Genomic DNA, 9,655 nt, shown 5'->3' on the forward strand with positions numbered 1-9,655 from the left:
GCATAGATGTTGAAAAGTAGGGGTGAAATTATGCAACCTTGTCTCACTCCTTTTGATATTTGAAATTCTTCGGAGACTCCCATTGATGTTTTGATTTTGCCTGATTGTCCCCAATATAGCTTAATGATGAGTCTTAAGTCGGCTTTTGGAATATTAGTTTTTTGGAGTATTTCTATCATTTTTGCATGATTCACATTATCAAAGGCTTTAGAATAGTCAATGAATGTTAAGAAAACGTCTTTAATTAATGTCATTGAGTCATTCTGGCATAATCCATTATGGCTATTTAAACAGCCCTAAAGGATGGGTTAAGCTTACACGATCCCTGTATACAGAAATGGTCATTTCCCGTCTCACTGGAAAAATGAGAAAAATCATAAGACGATACAAAACCCATTTCTTGTCTCAGCCCAGTTACTGTCCTCGTGTGAATGCCACTACCGCCCTGTATCATTCCAGTCATCCTGTACTACCTTGAAAAGACACAATTGTTTTAATTTGAATACGATTTCGCAACTATCACTTTAGTCGGAGCACTTGCTATTTCAAATCACGTGGTGGTATTGCAATTGTGGTCAACCCATAATTGAGCGAAAATTTGAACATTTTGAGCATATCATAAGACGAGACAAAACCCATTTCTTGTCTCAGCCCAGTTACTGTTCTCGTGTGAATGCCACTACCGCCCTGTATCATTCCAGTCCATTTTCCAGTCATCCTGTACTACCTTGAAAATTTGAATACGATTTCGCAACTATCACTTTACTCGGAGCACTTGCTATTTCAAATCACGTGGTGGTATTGCAATTGTGGTCAACCCATAATTGAGCGAAAATTTGAACATTTTGAGCATAATCCTCTACTCCTTCTCCTCCTCCTCCATTATCCAACACCTCTCTCTCTCTCTCTCTCTCTCTCTCTCTCTGCCACCCAACCTCTCCCCCTCAATCATCACTCGTGTCGGATTATTTTCCTCTGCGGTTTTCAAAAACATAGATTCTACTCCTCCTCCTCCTCCTCCTCCTCCTCCTCCATTATCCAACACCTCTCTCTCTCTCTCTGCCACCCAACCTCTCCCCCTCAATCATCACTCGTGTCGGATTATTTTCCTCTGCGGTTTTCAAAAACATAGAACATGGATAGTATGTATGTAGATATTTTATTATAAAATGTACATTGTACATGCGAGAAATTCGTCACCTCATTTCATGGAAGTTAGGTAGAGGTGTTGCTAGGATTGTTCAAAGGGCCACAGAAGTGTTCAAAGGTGCTGAGCAATGGCAGAAGTGATTGAACAAAGTGAGGTTTAAGTTTTGGATGGACCGTTTTGCATTCAGGTTATTTTTGCTCTTAATAGCGAAAAACAAAAAAGTTTCTTTTTTCTTTCCTCCTCCTCCTTCCCTCTCATTCGCTGTCTTCTTGTTTATATACATCTTTTTAATTATAATTTTATTAAACTTTCCTAATTAAAAATTTGTTTAATGCTATTTTCGGATGATACGATATATATAAATGTTTTCTCGTATTCATAACAAATATTGTTGTTTCATAAATTTATTTGAAAATTTCCAATTTGTTGAGTAAATTATAAATTCTCATTAATATTTTGTTGTTTTTTCTTTAATGAATTCAAATCATGATCATTTACGCTCGACGAAATTTCCAGAGAAAAAATCTATGCATTCGGGCATATGAACAAAATGTTTTCTCGTATTCATAACAAATATTATTGTTTCATAAATTTATTTGAAAATTTCCAATTTGTTGAGTGAATTGTAAATTCTCATTAATATTTTGTAGTTTTTTCTTTAATGAATTCAAATCATGATCATTTACGCTCGACGAAATTTCCAGAGAAAAAATCTATGCATTCGGGCATATGAACAACAAGATATGGATACTGAAATTTTAAATTGTGTAAACAAATATTCGAACGCAAATGAATACATAATTCGATGTTTTTCGTTAGTAAAACCTGCAAGGAAATTTCCCTTCTAAAATATTGGACTTGATGGATAGTGAATTAGTGACCTGAAAGGAGGTTGAAGAGAAAGTAGAGGCATACTCATAAGTACTTAAAAGCCACAAAAGATTACGTTTGGGTATTAGCATTAATACATAATTCGATGTTTTTCGTTAGTAAAACCTGCAAGGAAATTTCCCTTCTGAAATATTGGACTTGATGGATAGTGACCTGAAAGGAGGTCGAAGAGAAAGTAGAGGCATACTCATAAGTACTTAAAAGCCACAAAAGATTACGTTTGGGTATTAGCATTTTAATATGTAAAATAAACGGAAAAATGAAGGCATTTTATGAAAAGCCTTTTCCCTTCCTTTTTTGGCATTGCTGAACTCCCTTTTTTTTTGCCATTTTCCTCCCTTATCTCCCCTCTTTTCTCTCCCTTATTCTCTCTCCTTCAACCACCAGTATACCCAGGCCAGACTTGGACCCTGAATATATCCAAATTATAGCACACATGAGAAGAGAACGTAAAGGGGACAAGGGGAATACTGTAGACGTTTGTATTTGAGAATGGTTAGGATTCCCTTTATTTTGCCATTTTCCTCCCTTACATATCTCCCCTCTTTTCTCTCCTTCAACCACCAGTATACCCAGGCCAGACTTGTACCCTGCATATATCCAAATTATAGCACACATGAGAAGAGAACGTAAAGGGGACAAGGGGAATACTGTAGACGTTTGTATTTGAGAATGGTTAGGATCAGAGGAAAGGAGGAGAAGATTATTGGTATGGAGAGGACGGGTAAAATGCTGGGGACGGATAGAATGGGAGAGTAAGTGGGTACAGAGGCTAGGATAAGGAGTGGTAAAGGAGGAGTACAATAAGTGATAGGAAAAGGGAATGAGGAATAATAGGTGGGACATGGTATAACTATAACAGATTTATAGCCAAATGAAGCAAGTATGAAGCTAGGTAGGTATATGTAGGTATAGGTATGTTGTACCAATTAAAAAGTCTCATTAATTACTCCTCAGTTGTCTCATCTTAATACACCGTAATCACAGGACAGACTGACAGAGTAGCCAAACTGTTTATACGTCATGTTCTACTAGACTGCTACATCCATGTTCCTGTCGTGTGGAATTTCTATGTACAACTCCATACGTCATGCATTTAACTTTAGTATTAATATGTACAAGAGATTTTCTGTTCATAAATGACGTACTCGTACATGTCTCTTATGTCTACTACACAGGTTAAAATGTTTTATTTGTGATTTTTACATTGTAAATTTGAGTCCCATCATGATTTTTTCCTTTTTTCCCATCAATATTTTTTTATTAGCTTTCATTTTGTTCAAATGAATTAAATGGAAACCGAGTGGAGCTTTCAATGTGATGGATTCATTGGTTTACATAGATTTTTATTTGTCGTAGTAGATTTTTTTCTCTTTCAATTAATCCATTCTGTGTTTTATTTATGATTTTTACATTGTAAATTTGAGTCCCATCATGATTTTTTCCTTTTTTCCCATCAATATTTTTTTTATTAGCTTTCATTTTGTTCAAATGAATTAAATGGAAACCGAGCGGAGCATTTAATGTGATGGATTCATTGGTTTACATAGATTTTTATTTGTCGTAGTAGATTTTTTTCTCTTTCAATTAATCCATTCTGGACTAACTATTACTGTAGTTATGTGCCTCCGTAGGCACTTATTATTACCTATACATATGTATTTAGTGGAATTTCCCCAACCCAATTTCGTCGAGGCTAAAAATTAAACACATCATCCTTGGTGATGGCGAATAATCTCCTCATGCAGTTCTATTTTACCGTTTATTATTAATTTATTACGTTCGTTAACAGCATTTCCATCCAGCGGATTTGACAAAATTAAATTCAACAAACATGGCCGCCGTTAAGTTTGGATTTTTTTAATTATGTATATTTAGCAATTTCCTAGCATGGTGAAAAAAAGGGGGAGTATTTGCAAATCAACAATAGCTCCTAAGGCTTCTGATAATAATCTCCTCATCTGAAAGCTCTGTTCTGCCTTAACAACACTTTTTTCCTTCTTGTCACCTCTTAAAAACTTCCCCTTCGCGAGATTTTTTTCCATCAAGTTCAATTATTCTAGACAAAAGAACGGACGCCATTTTGAAGTTTCTGAAGTGTAATTTGGGGACGGATAGAATGGGAGAGTAGGTAAGTGGTACAGAGGCTAGGATAAGGAGTGGTAAAGGAGGAGTACAATAAGTGATAGGAAAAGGGAATGAGGAATAAATAGGTGGGAGAAGACAGAAGAGATGAATATTTGTTTTCATTGATAATAATAACAATAATACGTAATATCGAGGCCCTGAGAGCTTTTGTGAGCAATTCATCAGGCTTGGGCGTAGGGAAAATTTTTAGCGCAATCTTCGAGTTTATTGGATCTCGTCACAGCTAAACGTATGAGAAATTGAGAATACTCCAGGTAGAGGTTTTTTAGCTCATCAACATTTAGACATTGAAATTTTCATCCGTCAAGGACTGGATTTATGACTTTGAACTGCTTGCTAAATCATTGAGAATACTCCAGATAGAGGTTTTTTAGCTCATCAACATTTAGACATTGAAATTTTCATCCGTCAAGGACTGGATTTATGACTTTGAGATGAATATTTGTTTTCATTGATAATAATAACAATAATACGTAATATCGAGGCCCTGAGAGCTTTTGTGAGCAATTCATCAGGCTTGGGCGTAGGGAAAATTTTTACCGCAATCTTCGAGTTTATTGGATCTCGTCACAGCTAAACGTATGAGAATACTCCAGATAGAGGTTTTTTAGCTCATCAACATTTAGACATTGAAATTTTCATCCGTCAAGGACTGGATTTATGACTTTGAACTGCTTGCTAAATCGGCTCCATCTAGGAGGGCCTCACGAGGAGAGATGTCATTTGAGGTGGAAGCGGCCATAAGGTGTAAACCTGTAACCCGGGCCTGATTTGTTTCCCTTGGACGATAAGAGCCTTAGACACTGCCCTGCTTTGTGCAATTAATACCTGATGGACGTACACATAAACATAAACACGTACTCGTATGTATACGTATAGATAGTAATCCTCGCAAAGTTCAATATAATCCGAGGTCTAGCCATTCGTGTGGCTGTTCTGTGCAGACATCCCCCCTCTCATTTCGCATCCCATATACGTATAGATTGTAATCCTCGCAAAGTTCAATATAATCCGAGGTCTAGCCGTTCGTGTGGCTGTTCTGTGCAGACATCCCCCCTCTCATTTCGCATCCCAATCAGCCAGGATTTCACACATGGGTAGAATGATTACGATTCTATCTATATCTATTATCACCCCCCCTCCCCCCTTAGTCGGACTACTCGGACATGAGATTTTCAAATGTTTGAATTTAAATGGACGAGGATGATGAAATCCGAAAATACACTGCTAGTGAGTACCTACTGACGAGTAATGTCTTCTCACTATAGTAGGGTCCATAAGATGAGGATTACTCACTTCAGTCACTGAGTAACTTTACCCCATAACCCCATTAGGGATTCCTGATGTTTGATCAACACAAGAGCAAAAGGGAATAAACTGATTTGAATGCACGAACATATTATTTTATGTATAGGTGGTTACAATGGAGAACACATTTGGTCATTTCTATTAATTTGACAAACAGCTCGCGACCATTCAGCGACGATTTATTGCGACCGTTTCTCCAGAACTAGAATAATTTCGCTCTAATTTTCATCAATTAGTTGTTTTCCCCCCGCCATCTCTCCCCGCGTTATAGATCCCACAAAAACACAGCAACTCACCAAGTTGCCAGGTTTTTGCTGAAAATAATTGAGCATAGACTGAATTTGACAGGTTTGTTAATTATACCCCCATCAGCATTCCCTCCACTTCTTTCTTCCCTTTGATTTTCCCCTGTACCTTTACTTTGCTCCTTCCTTTTCCTGTCTCTCAAATCAATGTTTTGTTATTATGCAAAATTGAATTAATCAAAGCTCTCTATGTCTACATGATGTTCTCAATATTGTTGTGGCTCATATTGAAATGCCTCACGTTGCGTTGGTGACAACCACAATGACAGTCAAAATAAAAGCAAAAATTTCAATGTGCATTTTTGTTTTGACGTGCAATTACAAAAAATGTGGAAATTCTCATAATTTTATAATAATAAAAACATGTCACCAAGTTTATTATTATTAGAATATATCTGACACGTCGAGCTCCAAGCAAATATGTCCATAATATGTCCAATCTAATAATGATAAACACAACAGAAATAGATATATTACATTCTTTGCTAGAAACCGCACGAATTGAACACATTATACCTGTCAGAATTTATTTACTATAAAACTCATCTGATATCTCTCTATATGGAGATCTAAACGCTGATTTAGTCCACCCACACGGCAACACTGAGCATGCTATTGAGTTGGAGATAGTAAATGCAGTCTCTGATAGCGATAACAGCAAGATCAATGAGGGCAGAATGCAACATGCAAAACTACCAAGTTTTATATTGGTTCTCTAACCTAACTGATGGAACTATAGGTGGGTGTAAAGGGAATACTTGATAGTTTTATGTGATACTTGAAGAGTTTTGAAGTTTCCAATGAAAATTGCATTTTATTTAAGGAACGGAATTTGGAGTTACGTTTTTTCGTACGGTAACAGATGATAGTTAGTAAGTACTTTTCATTTAATTACTGTGATGGAACTATAGGTGGGTGTAAAGGGAATACTTGATAGTTTTATGTGATACTTGAAGAGTTTTGACTAACTGATGGAACTATAGGTGGGTGTAAAGGGAATACTTGATAGTTTTATGTGATACTTGAAGAGTTTTGAAATAATTTCACTGAAAGACCTTTTCGATTCATCGGCAAATGCTTCGAATTAAAAGGCGCTTTACAGTTTATACTTCTTCCAAGTTTTTGTGGAGTACTCCACATTTATGGAGTGTCCGGGTTGCCACTGTTTTTATCTGATTTAAAATTTAGGGCTTTTAAAAGGATGAAGTAAGTAACTAACTTTTCATTTAATTACTGTTTCTACTTTGCTGGTTACGAATTCATGAAAGCTTTGAAGTGTAGTGCTTGGATCTCAAGGTAAGAACTGAACATTGATAGCTTCTTTTTTAACCCTCCGGAGTTCCGAATCAGCTACTGATCCTTTTTATGATACCTTTTCCTCCTCAGAAGCATTTAAAATGGATAAAGTAACTACACTTGGACATAACATGTTAAAACTCTATAAACTTTTCGATATTCCTTCATCAGTTTGTTATTATACTCTTCTGAAATCCAACCCAAGTAGATCGCCCATTACATGCGGATGTTCATCAGCAATATTATAGAAGTTTAGTGTTCTCTTATTTATCTTCATCAATGCGAAGTATTTCCAAGATAGGAATCTGCGGATTATGCATGAGTGTTGTTCAAGTATCTTGTCTTGCATATGCATTGATTGTTTCCTCACAAGTCAAATTGATTTATATTTGTACACAATCTTGCTGACATATGGAGCTGATAGTTGATGCTATTTCTAATCGGTTTTATTGCTACAATTTGAATCTCTGTATTTTGCATGTTCTTCCGATGTTTATCTTCTTTAAGAGCGTTTATTTTTGTGAAGACATGGAACATCTACTCCTTCCCAAGATGGACTTTTCTTTGGAGCATTCCTAACTGCATTCTATTCTTTATCAATTCTTTGACATTTGAAATCACTAACTGGTATTCGAGTTTCCATATGAAAAACTTTCCAAACAGGTATGTAGTCGTATTTGAAATCTAGAAAGGAAGCTGGTAGTTTCAAGCTTTTCTTCATCTTTCACCGTTTCCTTCTACCGATGATGTCAGATTCTTGACTTCCATTTCATAGTTATTGTATTACTGTATGAACGTAGTGTACTTATTTAATTTTCTCCATACAAGTTCATGGAGCGCTTGAAGTTGATTTGAATTCTATTTTCTATTCCAAACATGTTTTTTGTAATATGGTATTCCTTTGTAGCATAAAATATGTGAAAAATGAATTTTTATACAGGGTGTTGTTATGCATATGCTTTCGACATTTCCTGAGAAATGCCATAATTTAAACAATCATTGTTATTATATCCTAATTTACAAACGATCATAACCTAGTTTTAGACACCTTAGCGTATGGTATTCCTTTGTAGCATAAAATATGTGAAAAATAAATTTTTATACAGGGTGTTGTTATGCATATGCTTTCGATATTTCCTGAGAAATGCCATAATTTAAACAATCATTGTTATTATATCCTAATTTACAAACGATCATAACCTAGTTTTAGACACCTTAGCCGTCAATTCAAGAGGTCCTTTTCGTCAAGTACCATCTGGATCAATCACAACATTGATTCGTGTTGGTACCCAGTATAAATAATTTTAAAATGAATTTTTATTTATCCCATATAACTTTTTTCTAAAAGTTCAAAGTTGAATACGTTTTGCGTTCTGTGAGTTCAAAATTGGGACCGATTTCATAAAGAGAACGAAGAGAAGTAGAGAAGAGTCTTTTTAATAGTACCTCACTTTAATATAATTATGTATCTGCAAACATTGAAGTCAAAGTAGATGAAAACTTTGTACTCTGCCCCTTCTTCTTCTTCTTCTTCTTCTTCTTCTTCTTCTTCTTTTCTTCTTCCTCCTCCTCCTCCTCCCCCCGTTCTTTTCTTCTCTTTCTCTTACTTCTCCTCCTTCTCTTTCTCCATTTCCCTTTTTTTCTTCTTCAATAATGTCATCTTATCCAAATGTATCTGCAAACATTGAAGTCAAAGTAGATGAAAACTTTGTACTCTGCCCCTTCTTCTTCTTTTCTTCTTCCTCCTCCTCCTCCTCCCGTTCTTTTCTTCTCTTTCTCTTACTTCTCCTCCTTCTCTTTCTCCATTTCCCTTTTCTTCTTCTTCAATAATGTCATCTTATCCAAGAGTGTCCTGTTGTGGGCATTCATGTATTCTGTATCTACTATACGTATACTCGTATGTACCTTTACTTTCTTCAGTATCTTCACATTTTCTTCCAAGATAGATTCATTCATCATTGCAGGCATTCTTCTTCCTCCTCCTCCTCCTCCTCCCGTTCTTTTCTTCTCTTTCTCTTACTTCTCCTCCTTCTCTTTCTCCATTTCCCTTTTTTTCTTCTTCAATAATGTCATCTTATCCAAGAGTGTCCTGTTGTGGGCAATCATGTATTCTGTATCTACTATACGTATACTCGTATGTACCTTTACTGTCTTCAGTATCTTCACATTTTCTTCCAAGATAGATTCATTCATCATTGCAGGCATCTATTCTGTATGTAGATTTGCAAGATAAACTGTAAGCTCGGTATATAGAATTCTACATTCATGTCTTCTTGTCTAAAACAGAACCTCGCAATTTTTCTTTCCTATTTGACGTCATGTTCTACTAGACTGCTACATCCATGTTCCTGTCGTGTGGAATTTCTATGTACAACTCCATACGTCATGCATTTAACTTTATTATTAATATGTACAAGAGATTTTCTGTTCATAAATGACGTACTCGTACATGTCTCTTATGTCTACTACACAGGTTAAAATGTTTTATTTATGATTTTTACATTGTAAATTTGAGTCCCATCATGATTTTTTCCTTTTTTCCCATCAATATTTTTTT

This window comes from Diaphorina citri, unplaced genomic scaffold (assembly GCF_000475195.1).
Source record: "Diaphorina citri unplaced genomic scaffold, Diaci psyllid genome assembly version 1.1 scaffold988, whole genome shotgun sequence".
Lineage (NCBI taxonomy): Eukaryota > Metazoa > Arthropoda > Insecta > Hemiptera > Psyllidae > Diaphorina > Diaphorina citri.